Here is a 15,951-nt window from a genome sequence, read left to right as displayed (position 1 = left end):
TCAGATTCCAGAACTTTCTGTCACCGAAATGTGAGGAAAACGTGTTTTTTTAGCCAAATTTTGACGTTTGCAAAGGATTCTGGGTAACAGAACCTGGTCAGAGCCCCACAAGTCACCCATCTTGGATTCCCCTAGGTCTCTAGTTTTAAAAAATGAACAGTTTTGGTAGGTTTCCCTAGGTGCCGGCAGAGCTAGAGGCCAAAATCTACAGGTAGGCACTTTGCAAAAAACACCTCTGTTTTCTTTCAAAAAATGTGATGTGTCCACGTTGTGTTTTGTGGCATTTCCTGTCACGGGCACCAGGCCTACCCACACAAGTGAGGTATCATTTTTATCGGGAGACATGGGGGACCGCTGGGTGGAAGGAAATTTGTGCCTCCTCTCAGATTCCAGAACTTTCTGTCACCGAAATGTGAGGAAAATGTGTTTTTTAGCCATATTTTGAGGTTTGCAAAGGATTCTGGGTAACAGAACCTGGTCAGAGTCCCACAAGTCACCCCATCTTGGATTCCCCTAAGTCTCTAGTTTAAAAAAATGCACAGGTTTGGTAGGTTTCCCTAGGTGCCACAGGTAGGCACTTTGCAAAAAACACCTCTGTTTTCTTTCAAAAAATGTGATGTGTCCACGTTGTGTTTTGTGGCATTTCCTGTCACGGGCACCAGGCCTACCCACACAAGTGAGGTATCATTTTTATCAGGAGATATGGGGGAACGCTGGGTGGAAGGAAATTTGTGGCTCCTCTCAGATTCCAGAACTTTCTGTCACCGAAATGTGAGGAAAACGTGTTTTTTTAGCCAAGTTTTGAGGTTTGCAAAGGATTCTGGGTAACAGAACCTGGTCAGAGCCCCTCAAGTCCCCCATCTTGGATTCCCCTAGGTCTCTAGTTTTCAAAAATGCACAGGTTTGGTAGGTTTCCCTAGGTGCCGGCTGAGCTAGAGGCCAAAATCTACAAATAGGCACTTTGCAAAAAACACCTCTGTTTTCTTTAAAAAAATGTGATGTGTCCACATTGTGTTTTGGGGTGTTTCCTGTCACGGGCGCTAGGCCTACCCACAGAAGTGAGGTATCATTTTTATCGGGAGACTTGGGGGAACGCTGGGTGGAAGGAAATTTGTGGCTCCTCTCAGATTCCAGAACTTTCTGTTACCGAAATGTGAGGAAAACGTGTTTTTTTAGCCAAGTTTTGAGGTTTGCAAAGGATTCTGGGTAACAGAACCTGGTCAGAGCCCCACAAGTCACCCCATCTTAGATTCCCCTAGGTCTCTAGTTTTCAAAAATGCACAGGTTTGGTAGGTTTCCGTAGTTGCCGGCTGAGCTAGAGGCCAAAATCTACAGGTAGGCACTTTGTAAAAAAGACCTCTGTTTTCTTTCAAAAAATGGGATGTGTCCACGTTGTGTTTTGGGGCATTTCCTGTCATGGGCGCTAGGCCTACCCACAAAAGTGAGGTATCATTTTTATCGGGAGACATGGGGGACCGCTGGGTGGAAGGAAATTTGTGCTTCCTCTCAGATTCCAGAACTTTCTGTCACCAAAATGTGAGGAAAATGTGTTTTGTTAGCCAGATTTTGAGGTTTGCAAAGGATTCTGGGTAACAGAACCTGGTCAGAGCCCCACAAGTCACCCCATCTTGGATTCCCCTAGGTCTCTAGTTTTCAAAAATGCACAGGTTTGGTATGTTTCCCTAGGTGCCGGCTGAGCTAGAGGCCAAAATCTACAGATAGGCACTTTGCAAAAAACACGTCTGTTTTCTTTAAAAAAATGTGATGTGTCCACGTTGTGTTTTGGGGTGTTTCCTGTCACGGGCGCTAGGCCTACCCACACAAGTGAGGTATCATTTTTATCGGGAGACTTGGGGGAACGCTGGGTGGAAGGAAATTTGTGGCTCCTCTCAGATTCCAGAACTTTCTGTCACCGAAATGTGAGGAGAACGTGTTTTTTTAGCCAAATTTTGAGGTTTGCAAAGGATTCTGGGTAACAGAACCTGGTCAGAGCCCCACAAGTCACCCCATATTGGATTCCCCTAGGTCTCTAGTTTAAAAAAATGCACAGGTTTGGTAGGTTTCCTTAGGTGCCGGCTGAGCTAGAGGCCAAAATCTACAGGTAGGCACTTTGCAAAAACCACCTCTGTTTTCTTTAAAAAAATGTGATGTGTCCACATTGTGTTTTGGGGCATTTCCTGTCACGGGCGCTAGGCCTACCAACACAAGTGAGGTATCATTTTTATCGGGAGACTTGGGGGAACGCTGGGTGGAAGGAAATTTGTGGCTCCTCTCAGATTCCAGAACTTTCTGTCACCTAAATGTGAGGAAAACTTGTTTTTTTAGCCAAATTTTGAGGTTTGCAAAGGATTCTGGGTAACAGAACCTGGTCAGAGCCCCACAAGTCACCCCATCTTGGATTCCCCTAGGTCTCTAGTTTTCAAAAATGCACAGGTTTGGTATGTTTCCCTAGGTGCCGGCTGAGCTAGAGGCCAAAATCTACAGATAGGCACTTTGCAAAAAACACCTCTGTTTTCTTTAAAAAAATGTGATGTGTCCACATTGTGTTTTGGGGTGTTTCCTGTCACGGGCGCTAGGCCTACCCACACAAGTGAGGTATCATTTTTATCGGGAGACTTGGGGGAACGCTGGGTGGAAGGAAATTTGTGGCTCCTCTCAGATTCCAGAACTTTCTGTCACCGAAATGTGAGGAAAATGTGTTTTTTTAGCCATATTTTGAGGTTTGCAAAGGATTCTGGGTAACAGAACCTGGTCAGAGCCCCACAAGTCACCCCATCTTGGATTCCCCTAGGTCTCTAGTTTTCAAAAATGCACAGGTTTTGTAGGTTTCCCTAGGTGCTGGATGAGCTAGAGGCCAAAATCTACAGATAGGCACTTTTCAAAAAACACTTCTGTTTTCTTTCAAAAAATGTGATGTGTCCACGTTGTGTTTAGTGGCATTTCCTGTCACGGGCACCAGGCCTACCCACACAAGTGAGGTATCATTTTTATCGGGAGATATCGGGGAACGCTGGGTGGAAGGAAATTTGTGGCTCCTCTCAGATTCCAGAACTTTCTGTCACCGAAATGTGAGGAAAACGTGTTTTTTTAGCCAAGTTTTGAGGTTTGCAAAGGATTCTGGGTAACAGAACCTGGTCAGAGCCCCACAAGTCACCCCATCTTAGATTCCCCTAGGTCTCTAGTTTTCAAAAATGCACAGGTTTGGTAGGTTTCCCTAGGTGCCAGCTGAGCTAGAGGCCAAAATCTACAGGTAGGCACTTTGCAAAAAACACCTCTGTTTTCTTTCAAAAAATGTGATGTGTCCACGTTGTGTTTTGTGGCATTTCCTGTCACGGGCACCAGGCCTACCCACACAAGTGAGGTATCATTTTTATCGGGAGACATGGGGGACCGCTGGGTGGAAGGAAATTTGTGCCTCCTCTCAGATTCCAGAACTTTCTGTCACCGAAATGTGAGGAAAATGTGTTTTTTAGCCATATTTTGAGGTTTGCAAAGGATTCTGGGTAACAGAACCTGGTCAGAGTCCCACAAGTCACCCCATCTTGGATTCCCCTAAGTCTCTAGTTTAAAAAAATGCACAGGTTTGGTAGGTTTCCCTAGGTGCCACAGGTAGGCACTTTGCAAAAAACACCTCTGTTTTCTTTAAAAAAATGTGATGTGTCCACATTGTGTTTTGTGGCATTTCCTGTCACGGGCACCAGGCCTACCCACACAAGTGAGGTATCATTTTTATCAGGAGATATGGGGGAACGCTGGGTGGAAGGAAATTTGTGGCTCCTCTCAGATTCCAGAACTTTCTGTCACCGAAATGTGAGGAAAACGTGTTTTTTTAGCCAAGTTTTGAGGTTTGCAAAGGATTCTGGGTAACAGAACCTGGTCAGAGCCCCTCAAGTCCCCCATCTTGGATTCCCCTAGGTCTCTAGTTTTCAAAAATGCACAGGTTTGGTAGGTTTCCCTAGGTGCCGGCTGAGCTAGAGGCCAAAATCTACAAATAGGCACTTTGCAAAAAACACCTCTGTTTTCTTTAAAAAAATGTGATGTGTCCACATTGTGTTTTGGGGTGTTTCCTGTCACGGGCGCTAGGCCTACCCACACAAGTGAGGTATAATTTTTATCGGGAGACTTGGGGGAACGCTGGGTGGAAGGAAATTTGTGGCTCCTCTCAGATTCCAGAACTTTCTGTTACCGAAATGTGAGGAAAACGTGTTTTTTTAGCCAAGTTTTGAGGTTTGCAAAGGATTCTGGGTAACAGAACCTGGTCAGAGCCCCACAAGTCACCCCATCTTAGATTCCCCTAGGTCTCTAGTTTTCAAAAATGCACAGGTTTGGTAGGTTTCCCTAGTTGCCGGCTGAGCTAGAGGCCAAAATCTACAGGTAGGCACTTTGTAAAAAACACCTCTGTTTTCTTTCAAAAAATGGGATGTGTCCACGTTGTGTTTTGGGGTATTTCCTGTCATGGGCGCTAGGCCTACCCACAAAAGTGAGGTATCATTTTTATCGGGAGACATGGGGGACCGCTGGGTGGAAGGAAAATTGTGCCTCCTCTCAGATTCCAGAACTTTCTGTCACTAAAATGTGAGGAAAATGTGTTTTGTTAGCCAGATTTTGAGGTTTGCAAAGGATTCTGGGTAACAGAACCTGGTCAGAGCCCCACAAGTCACCCCATCTTGGATTCCCCTAGGTCTCTTGTTTTAAAAAATGCACAGGTTTGGTAGGTTTCCCTAGGTGCCGGCTGAGCTAGAGGCCAAAATCTACAGGTAGGCACTTTGCAAAAAAGACCTCTATTTTCTTTCAAAAAATGTGATGTGTCCACGTTGTGTTTTGTGGCATTTCCTGTCAGGGGCGCCAGGCCTACCCACACAAGTGAGGTATCATTTTTATCGGGAGATATGGGGGAACGCTGGGTGGAAGGAAATTTGTGGCTCCTCTCAGATTCCAGAACTTTCTGTCACCGAAATGTGGGGAAAACTTGTTTTTTTAGCCAAATTTTGAGGTTTGCAAAGGATTCTGGGTAACAGAACCTGGTCAGAGCCCCACAAGTCACCCCATCTTGGATTCCCCTAGGTCTCTAGTTTTTTCAAAAATGCACAGGTTTGGTATGTTTCCCTAGGTGCTGGCTGAGCTAGAGGCCAAAATCTACAGATAGGCACTTTGCAAAAAACACCTCTGTTTTCTTTAAAAAAATGTGATGTGTCCACATTGTGTTTTGGGGTGTTTCCTGTCACGGGCGCTAGGCCTACCCACACAAGTGAGGTATCATTTTTATCGGGAGACTTGGGGGAACGCTGGGTGGAAGGAAATTTGTGGCTCCTCTCAGATTCCAGAACTTTCTGTCACCGAAATGTGAGGAAAACTTGTTTTTTTAGCCAAGTTTTGAGGTTTGCAAAGGATTCTGGGTAACAGAACCTGGTCAGAGCCCCACAAGTCACCCCATCTTAGATTCCCCTAGGTCTCTAGTTTTCAAAAATGCACAGGTTTGGTAGGTTTCCGTAGTTGCCGGCTGAGCTAGAGGCCAAAATCTACAGGTAGGCACTTTGTAAAAAAGACCTCTGTTTTCTTTCAAAAAATGGGATGTGTCCACGTTGTGTTTTGGGGCATTTCCTGTCATGGGCGCTAGGCCTACCCACAAAAGTGAGGTATCATTTTTATCGGGAGACATGGGGGACCGCTGGGTGGAAGGAAATTTGTGCTTCCTCTCAGATTCCAGAACTTTCTGTCACCAAAATGTGAGGAAAATGTGTTTTGTTAGCCAGATTTTGAGGTTTGCAAAGGATTCTGGGTAACAGAACCTGGTCAGAGCCCCACAAGTCACCCCATCTTGGATTCCCCTAGGTCTCTAGTTTTCAAAAATGCACAGGTTTGGTATGTTTCCCTAGGTGCCGGCTGAGCTAGAGGCCAAAATCTACAGATAGGCACTTTGCAAAAAACACGTCTGTTTTCTTTAAAAAAATGTGATGTGTCCACGTTGTGTTTTGGGGTGTTTCCTGTCACGGGCGCTAGGCCTACCCACACAAGTGAGGTATCATTTTTATCGGGAGACATGGGGGACCGATGGGTGGAAGGAAATTTGTGCCTCCTCTCAGATTCCAGAACTTTCTGTCACCAAAATGTGAGGAAAATGTGTTTTGTTAGCCAGATTTTGAGGTTTGCAAAGGATTCTGGGTAACAGAACCTGGTCAGAGCCCCACAAGTCACCCCATCTTGGATTCCCCTAGGTCTCTAGTTTTAAAAAATGCACAGGTTTGGTAGGTTTCCCTAGGTGCCGGCTGAGCTAGAGGCCAAAATCTACAGGTAGGCACTTTGCAAAAAAGACCGCTATTATCTTTCAAAAAATGTGATGTGTCCACATTGTGTTTTGTGGCATTTCCTGTCACGGGCGCCAGGCCTTCCCACACAAGTGAGGTATCATTTTTATCGGGAGATATGGGGGAACGCTGGGTGGAAGGAAATTTGTGGCTCCTCTCAGATTCCAGAACTTTCTGTCACCGAAATGTGAGGAAAATGTGCTTTTTTAGCCAAATATTGAGGTTTGCAAAGGATTCTGGGTAACAGAACCTGGTCAGAGCCCCACAAGTCACCCCATCTTGGATTCCCCTAGGTCTCTAGTTTTCAAAAATGCACAGGTTTGGTAGGCTTCCCTGGGTGCTGGCTGAGCTAGAGGCCAAAATCTACAGATAGGCACTTTGCAAAAAAACCTCTGTTTTCTTTCAAAAAATGTGATGTGTCCACGTTGTGTTTTGGGGTGTTTCCTGTCACGGGCGCTAGGCCTACCCACACAAGTGAGGTATCATTTTTATCGGGAGACTTGGGTGAACGCTGGTTGGAAGGAAATTTGTGGCTCCTCTCAGATTCCAGAACTTTCTGTCACGAAATGTGAGAAAAACTTGTTTTTTCAGCCAAATTTTGACGTTTGCAAACGATTCTGGGTAACAGAACCTGGTCAGAGCCCCTCAAGTCACCCCATCTTAGATTCCCCTAGGTCTCTAGTTTTAAAAAATGCACAGGTTTGGTAGGTTTCCCTAGGTGCCGGCTGAGCTAGAGGCCAAAATCTACAGATAGGCACTTTTCAAAAAACACCTCTGTTTTCTTTAAAAAAATGTGATGTGTCCATGTTGTGTTTTGGGGTGTTTCCTGTCACGGGCGCTAGGCCTACCCACACAAGTGAGGTATCATTTTTATCGGGAGACTTGGGGGAACGCTGGGTGGAAGGAAATTTGTAGCTCCTCTCAGATTCCAGAACTTTCTGTCACCGAAATGTGAGGAGAACGTGTTTTTTTAGCCAAATTTTGAGGTTTGCAAAGGATTCTGGGTAACAGAACCTGGTCAGAGCCCCACAAGTCACCCCATATTGGATTCCCCTAGGTCTCTAGTTTAAAAAAATGCACAGCTTTGGTAGGTTTCCTTAGGTGCCGGCTGAGCTAGTGGCCAAAATCTACAGGTAGGCACTTTGCAAAAAACACCTCTGTTTTCTTTCAAAAAATGTGATGTGTCCACGTTGTGTTTTGTGGCATTTCCTGTCACGGGCGCTAGGCCTACCCACACAAGTGAGGTATCATTTTTATCGGGAGACTTGGGGGAACGCTGGGTGGAAGGAAATTTGTGGCTCCTCTCAGATTCCAGAACTTTCTGTCACCGAAATGAAAGGAAAACTTGTTTTTTTAGCCAAATTTTGAGGTTTGCAAAGGATTCTGGGTAACAGAACCTGGTCAGAGCCCCACAAGTCACCCCATCTTGGATTCCCCTAGGTCTCTAGTTTTCAAAAATGCACAGGTTTGGTATGTTTCCCTAGGTGCCGGCTGAGCTAGAGGCCAAAATCTACAGATAGGCACTTTGCAAAAAACACCTCTGTTTTCTTTAAAAAAATGTGATGTGTCCACGTTGTGTTTTGGGGTGTTTCCTGTCACGGGCGCTAGGCCTACCCACACAAGTGAGGTATCATTTTTATCGGGAGACTTGGGGGAACGCTGGGTGGAAGGAAATTTGTGGCTCCTCTCAGATTCCAGAACTTTCTGTCACCGAAATGTGAGGAAAACGTGTTTTTTTAGCCAAATTTTGACGTTTGCAAAGGATTCTGGGTAACAGAACCTGGTCAGAGCCCCACAAGTCACCCATCTTGGATTCCCCTAGGTCTCTAGTTTTAAAAAATGAACAGTTTTGGTAGGTTTCCCTAGGTGCCGGTAGAGCTAGAGGCCAAAATCTACAGGTAGGCACTTTGCAAAAAACACCTCTGTTTTCTTTCAAAAAATGTGATGTGTCCACGTTGTGTTTTGTGGCATTTCCTGTCACGGGCACCAGGCCTACCCACACAAGTGAGGTATCATTTTTATCGGGAGACATGGGGGACCGCTGGGTGGAAGGAAATTTGTGCCTCCTCTCAGATTCCAGAACTTTCTGTCACCGAAATGTGAGGAAAATGTGTTTTTTAGCCATATTTTGAGGTTTGCAAAGGATTCTGGGTAACAGAACCTGGTCAGAGTCCCACAAGTCACCCCATCTTGGATTCCCCTAAGTCTCTAGTTTAAAAAAATGCACAGGTTTGGTAGGTTTCCCTAGGTGCCACAGGTAGGCACTTTGCAAAAAACACCTCTGTTTTCTTTCAAAAAATGTGATGTGTCCACGTTGTGTTTTGTGGCATTTCCTGTCACGGGCACCAGGCCTACCCACACAAGTGAGGTATCATTTTTATCAGGAGATATGGGGGAACGCTGGGTGGAAGGAAATTTGTGGCTCCTCTCAGATTCCAGAACTTTCTGTCACCGAAATGTGAGGAAAACGTGTTTTTTTAGCCAAGTTTTGAGGTTTGCAAAGGATTCTGGGTAACAGAACCTGGTCAGAGCCCCTCAAGTCCCCCATCTTGGATTCCCCTAGGTCTCTAGTTTTCAAAAATGCACAGGTTTGGTAGGTTTCCCTAGGTGCCGGCTGAGCTAGAGGCCAAAATCTACAAATAGGCACTTTGCAAAAAACACCTCTGTTTTCTTTAAAAAAATGTGATGTGTCCACATTGTGTTTTGGGGTGTTTCCTGTCACGGGCGCTAGGCCTACCCACAGAAGTGAGGTATCATTTTTATCGGGAGACTTGGGGGAACGCTGGGTGGAAGGAAATTTGTGGCTCCTCTCAGATTCCAGAACTTTCTGTTACCGAAATGTGAGGAAAACGTGTTTTTTTAGCCAAGTTTTGAGGTTTGCAAAGGATTCTGGGTAACAGAACCTGGTCAGAGCCCCACAAGTCACCCCATCTTAGATTCCCCTAGGTCTCTAGTTTTCAAAAATGCACAGGTTTGGTAGGTTTCCGTAGTTGCCGGCTGAGCTAGAGGCCAAAATCTACAGGTAGGCACTTTGTAAAAAAGACCTCTGTTTTCTTTCAAAAAATGGGATGTGTCCACGTTGTGTTTTGGGGCATTTCCTGTCATGGGCGCTAGGCCTACCCACAAAAGTGAGGTATCATTTTTATCGGGAGACATGGGGGACCGCTGGGTGGAAGGAAATTTGTGCTTCCTCTCAGATTCCAGAACTTTCTGTCACCAAAATGTGAGGAAAATGTGTTTTGTTAGCCAGATTTTGAGGTTTGCAAAGGATTCTGGGTAACAGAACCTGGTCAGAGCCCCACAAGTCACCCCATCTTGGATTCCCCTAGGTCTCTAGTTTTCAAAAATGCACAGGTTTGGTATGTTTCCCTAGGTGCCGGCTGAGCTAGAGGCCAAAATCTACAGATAGGCACTTTGCAAAAAACACGTCTGTTTTCTTTAAAAAAATGTGATGTGTCCACGTTGTGTTTTGGGGTGTTTCCTGTCACGGGCGCTAGGCCTACCCACACAAGTGAGGTATCATTTTTATCGGGAGACTTGGGGGAACGCTGGGTGGAAGGAAATTTGTGGCTCCTCTCAGATTCCAGAACTTTCTGTCACCGAAATGTGAGGAGAACGTGTTTTTTTAGCCAAATTTTGAGGTTTGCAAAGGATTCTGGGTAACAGAACCTGGTCAGAGCCCCACAAGTCACCCCATATTGGATTCCCCTAGGTCTCTAGTTTAAAAAAATGCACAGGTTTGGTAGGTTTCCTTAGGTGCCGGCTGAGCTAGAGGCCAAAATCTACAGGTAGGCACTTTGCAAAAACCACCTCTGTTTTCTTTAAAAAAATGTGATGTGTCCACATTGTGTTTTGGGGCATTTCCTGTCACGGGCGCTAGGCCTACCAACACAAGTGAGGTATCATTTTTATCGGGAGACTTGGGGGAACGCTGGGTGGAAGGAAATTTGTGGCTCCTCTCAGATTCCAGAACTTTCTGTCACCGAAATGTGAGGAAAACTTGTTTTTTTAGCCAAATTTTGAGGTTTGCAAAGGATTCTGGGTAACAGAACCTGGTCAGAGCCCCACAAGTCACCCCATCTTGGATTCCCCTAGGTCTCTAGTTTTCAAAAATGCACAGGTTTGGTATGTTTCCCTAGGTGCCGGCTGAGCTAGAGGCCAAAATCTACAGATAGGCACTTTGCAAAAAACACCTCTGTTTTCTTTAAAAAAATGTGATGTGTCCACATTGTGTTTTGGGGTGTTTCCTGTTACGGGCGCTAGGCCTACCCACACAAGTGAGGTATCATTTTTATCGGGAGACTTGGGGGAACGCTGGGTGGAAGGAAATTTGTGGCTCCTCTCAGATTCCAGAACTTTCTGTCACCGAAATGTGAGGAAAATGTGTTTTTTTAGCCAAATTTTGACGTTTACAAAGGATTCTGGGTAACAGAACCTGGCCAGAGCCCCACAAGTCACCCATCTTGGATTCCCCTAGGTCTCTAGTTTTAAAAAATGAACAGGTTTGGTAGGTTTCCCTAGGTGCCGGCTGAGCTAGAGGCCAAAATCTACAGGTAGGCACTTTGCAAAAAACACCTCTGTTTTCTTTCAAAAAATGTGATGTGTCCACGTTGTGTTTTGTGGCATTTCCTGTCACGGGCACCAGGCCTACCCACACAAGTGAGGTATCATTTTTATCGGGAGATATGGGGGAACGCTGGGTGGAAGGAAATTTGTGGCTCCTCTCAGATTCCAGAACTTTCTGTCACCGAAATGTGAGGAAAATGTGTTTTTTTAGCCATATTTTGAGGTTTGCAAAGGATTCTGGGTAACAGAACCTGGTCAGAGCCCCACAAGTCACCCAATCTTGGATTCCCCTAAGTCTCTAGTTTAAAAAAATGCACAGGTTTGGTAGGTTTCCCTAGGTGCCACAGGTAGGCACTTTGCAAAAAACACCTCTGTTTTCTTTCAAAAAATGTGATGTGTCCACGTTGTGTTTTGTGGCATTTCCTGTCACGGGCACCAGGCCTACCCACACAAGTGAGGTATCATTTTTATCGGGAGATATGGGGGAACGCTGGGTGGAAGGAAATTTGTGGCTCCTCTCAGATTCCAGAACTTTCTGTCACCGAAATGTGAGGAAAACGTGTTTTTTTAGCCAAGTTTTGAGGTTTGCAAAGGATTCTGGGTAACAGAACCTGGTCAGAGCCCCTCAAGTCCCCCATCTTGGATTCCCCTAGGTCTCTAGTTTTCAAAAATGCACAGGTTTGGTTGGTTTCCCTAGGTGCCGGCTGAGCTAGAGGCCAAAATCTACAAATAGGCACTTTGTAAAAAACACCTCTGTTTTCTTTTAAAAAATGTGATGTGTCCACGTTGTGCTTTGGGGTGTTTCCTGTCACGGGTGCTAGGCCTACCCACACAAGTGAGGTATAATTTTTATCTGGAGACTTGGGGGAACGCTGGGTGGAAGGAAATTTGTGGCTCCTCTCAGATTCCAGAACTTTCTGTCACTGAAATGTGAGGAAAACGTGTTTTTTAGCCAAATTTTGATGTTTGCAAAGGATTCTGGGTAACAGAACCTGGTCAGAGCCCCACAAGTCACCCCATCTTGGATTCCCCTAGGTCTCTAGTTTTAAAAAATGCACAGGTTTGGTATGTTTCCCTAGGTGCCGGCTGAGCTAGAGGCCAAAATCTACAGATAGGCACTTTGCAAAAAACACCTCTGTTTTCTTTAAAAAAATGTGATGTGTCCACGTTGTGTTTTGGGGTGTTTCCTTTCACGGGCGCAAGGCCTACCCACACAAGTGAGGTATCATTTTTATCGGGAGACTTGGGTGAACGCTGGTTGGAAGGAAATTTGTGGCTCCTCTCAGATTCCACAACTTTCTGTCACCGAAATTTGAGAAAAACGTGTTTTTTTAGCCAAATTTTGATGTTTGCAAAGGATTCTGGGTAACAGAACCTGGTCAGAGCCCCACAAGTCACCCCATCTTAGATTCCCCTATGTCTCTAGTTTTCAAAAATGCACAGGTTTAGTAGGTTTCCCTAGGTGCCGGCTGAGCCAGAGGCCAAAATCTGCAGATAGGCACTTTGCAAAAAAGACCTCTGCTTTCTTTCAAAAAATGTGATGTGTCCATGTTGTGTTTTGTGGCATTTCCTGTCACGGGCGCCAGGCCTACCCACACAAGTGAGGTATCATTTTTATCGGGAGACTTGGGGAAACGCTGGGTGGAAGGAAATTTGTGGCTCCTCTCAGATTCCAGAACTTTCTGTCACCGAAATGTGAGGAAAACGTGTTTTTTTAGCCAAAGTTTGAGGTTTGCAAAGGATTCTGGGTAACAGAACCTGGTCAGAGCCCCACAAGTCACCCCATCTTGGATTCCCCTAGGTCTCTAGTTTAAAACAATGCACAGGTTTGGTAGGTTTCCCTAGGTGCTGGATGAGCTAGAGGCCAAAATCTACAGATAGGCACTCTGCAAAAAACACCTCTGTTTTCTTTCAGAAAATGTGATGTGTCCACGTTGTGTTTTGTGGCATTTCCTGTCACGGGCGCAAGGCCTACCCACACAAGTGAGGTATCATTTTTATCGGGAGACATGGGGGAACGCTGGGGGGAAGGAAATTTGTGGCTCCTCTCAGATTCCAGAACATTCTGTCACCGAAATGTGAGGAAAACGTGTTTTTTTAGCCAAATTTTGAGGTTTGCAAAGGATTCTGGGTAACAGAACCTGGCCAGAGCCCCACAAGTCCCCCATCTTGGATTCCCCTAGGTCTCTAGTTTTCAAAAATGCACAGGTTTGGTAGGTTTCCCTAGGTGCCGGCTGAGCTAGAGGCCAAAATCTACAAATAGGCACTTTGCAAAAAACACCTCTGTTTTCTTTCAAAAAATGTGATGTGTCCACATTGTTCTTTGGGGTGTTTCCTGTCACGGGTCCTAGGCCTACCCACACAAGTGAGGTATAATTTTTATCTGGAGACTTGGGGGAACGCTGGGTGGAAGGAAATTTGTGGCTCCTCTCAGATTCCAGAACTTTCTGTCACCGAAATGTGAGGAAAACGTGTTTTTTTAGCCAAATTTTGAGGTTTGCAATGGATTCTGGGTAACAGAACCTGGTCAGAGCCCCACAAGTCACCCCATCTTGGATTCCCCTAGGTCGCTAGTTTCCAAAATGCACAGGTTTGGTAGGTTTCCCTAGGTGCCGGCTGAGCTAGAGGCCAAAATCTACAGATAGGCACTTTGCAAAAAACACCTCTGTTTTCTTTAAAAAAATGTGATGTGTCCACGTTGTGTTATGGGGTGTTTCCTGTCACGGGCGCTAGGCCTACCCACACAAGTGAGGTATCATTTTTATCGGGAGACATGGGGGAACGCTGGGTGGAAGGAAATTTGTGCCTCCTCTCAGATTCCAGAACTTTCTGTCACCGAAATGTGAGGAAAATGTGTTTTTGTAGCCATATTTTGAGGTTTGCAAAGGATTCTGGGTAACAGAACCTGGTCAGAGCCCCACAAGTCACCCCATCTTAGATTCCCCTAGGTCTCTAGTTTTCAAAAATGCACAGGTTTTGTAGGTTTCCCTAGGTGCTGGATGAGCTAGAGGCCAAAATCTACAGATAGGCACTTTGCAAAAAACACTTCTGTTTTCTTTAAAAAAATGTGATGTGTCCACGTTGTGTTTAGTGGCATTTCCTGTCACGGGCACCAGGCCTACCCACACAAGTGAGGTATCATTTTTATCGGGAGATATGGGGGAACGCTGGGTGGAAGGAAATTTGTGGCTCCTCTCAGATTCCAGAACTTTCTGTCACCGAAATGTGAGGAAAACGTGTTTTATTAGCCAAGTTTTGAGGTTTGCAAAGGATTCTGGGTAACAGAACCTGGTCAGAGCCCCACAAGTCACCCCATCTTAGATTCCCCTAGGTCTCTAGTTTTAAAAAATGCACAGGTTTGGTAGGTTTCCCTAGGTGCCGGCTGAGCTAGAGGCCAAAATCTACAGATAGGCACTCTGCAAAAAACACCTCTGTTTTCTTTCAGAAAATGTGATGTGTCCACGTTGTGTTTTGTGGCATTTCCTGTCACGGGCGCCAGGCCTACCCACACAAGTGAGGTATCATTTTTATCGGGAGTCATGGGGGAACGCTGGGTGGAAGGAAATTTGTGGCTCCTCTCAGATTCCAGAACTTTCTGTCACCGAAATGTGAGGAAAACGTGTTTTTTTAGCCAAATTTTGAGGTTTGCAAAGGATTCTGGATAACAGAACCTGGTCAGAGCCCCACAAGTCCCCCATCTTGGATTCCCCTAGGTCTCTAGTTTTCAAAAATGCACAGGTTTGGTAGGTTTCCCTAGGTGCCGGCTGAGCTAGAGGCCAAAATCTACAAATAGGCACTTTGCAAAAAACACCTCTATTTTCTTTCAAAAAATGTGATGTGTCCACGTTGTGCTTTGGGGTGTTTCCTGTCACGGGTCCTAGGCCTACCCACACAAGTGAGGTATAATTTTTATCTGGAGACTTGGGGGAACGCTGGGTGGAAGGAAATTTGTGGCTCCTCTCAGATTCCAGAACTTTCTGTCACCGAAATGTGAGGAAAATGTGTTTTTTTAGCCATATTTTGAGGTTTGCAAAGGATTCTGGGTAACAGAACCTGGTCAGAGCCCCACAAGCCACCCCATCTTGGATTCCCCTAGGTCTCTAGTTTAAAAAAATGCACAGGTTTGGTAGGTTTCCCTAGGTGCTGGATGAGCTAGAGGCCAAAATCTACAGGTAGGCACTTTGCAAAAAACACTTCTGTTTTCTTTCAAAAAATGTGATGTGTCCACGTTGTGTTTTGTGGCATTTCCTGTCACGGGCACCAGGCCTACCCACACAAGTGAGGTATCATTTTTATCGGGAGATATGAGGGAACGCTGGGTGGAAGGAAATTTGTGGCTCCTCTCAGATTCCAGAACTTTCTGTCACCGAAATGTGAGGAAAACGTGTTTTTTTAGCCAAGTTTTGAGGTTTGCAAAGGATTCTGGGTAACAGAACCTGGTCAGAGCCCCACAAGTCACCCCATCTTAGATTCCCCTAGGTCTCTAGTTTAAAAAAATGCACAGGTTTGGTAGGTTTTCCTAGGTGCCGGCTGAGCTAGAGGCCAAAATCTATAGATAGGCACTTTGCAAAAAACACCTCTGTTTTCTTTAAAAAAATGTGATGTGTCCACGTTGTGTTATGGGGTGTTTCCTGTCACGGGCGCTAGGCCTACCCACACAAGTGAGGTATCATTTTTATCGGGAGACGTGGGGGAACGCTGGGTGGAAGGAAATTTGTGGCTCCTCTCAGATTCCAGAACTTTCTGTCACCGAAATGTGAGGAAAATGTGTTTTTTTAGCCATATTTTGAGGTTTGCAAAGGATTCTGGGTAACAGAACCTGGTCAGAGCCCCACAAGTCACCCCATCTTGGATTCCCCTAGGTCTCTAGTTTAAAACAATGCACAGGTTTGGTAGGTTTCCCTAGGTGCTGGATGAGCTAGAGGCCAAAATCTACAGGTAGGCACTTTGCAAAAAACACCTCTGTTTTCTTTCAAAAAATGTGATGTGTCCACGTTGTGTTTTGTGGCATTTCCTGTCACGGGCGTCAGGCCTACCCACTCAAGTGAGGTATCATTTTTATCGGGAGATATGGGGGAAC

The sequence above is a fragment of the Pleurodeles waltl genome, chromosome 8 (genome assembly GCF_031143425.1).
Source record: "Pleurodeles waltl isolate 20211129_DDA chromosome 8, aPleWal1.hap1.20221129, whole genome shotgun sequence".
Taxonomy (NCBI): Eukaryota; Metazoa; Chordata; class Amphibia; order Caudata; family Salamandridae; genus Pleurodeles; species Pleurodeles waltl.
The sequence above is the reverse complement of the archived record's forward strand: the minus strand, read 5'-3'. Positions refer to the sequence as shown.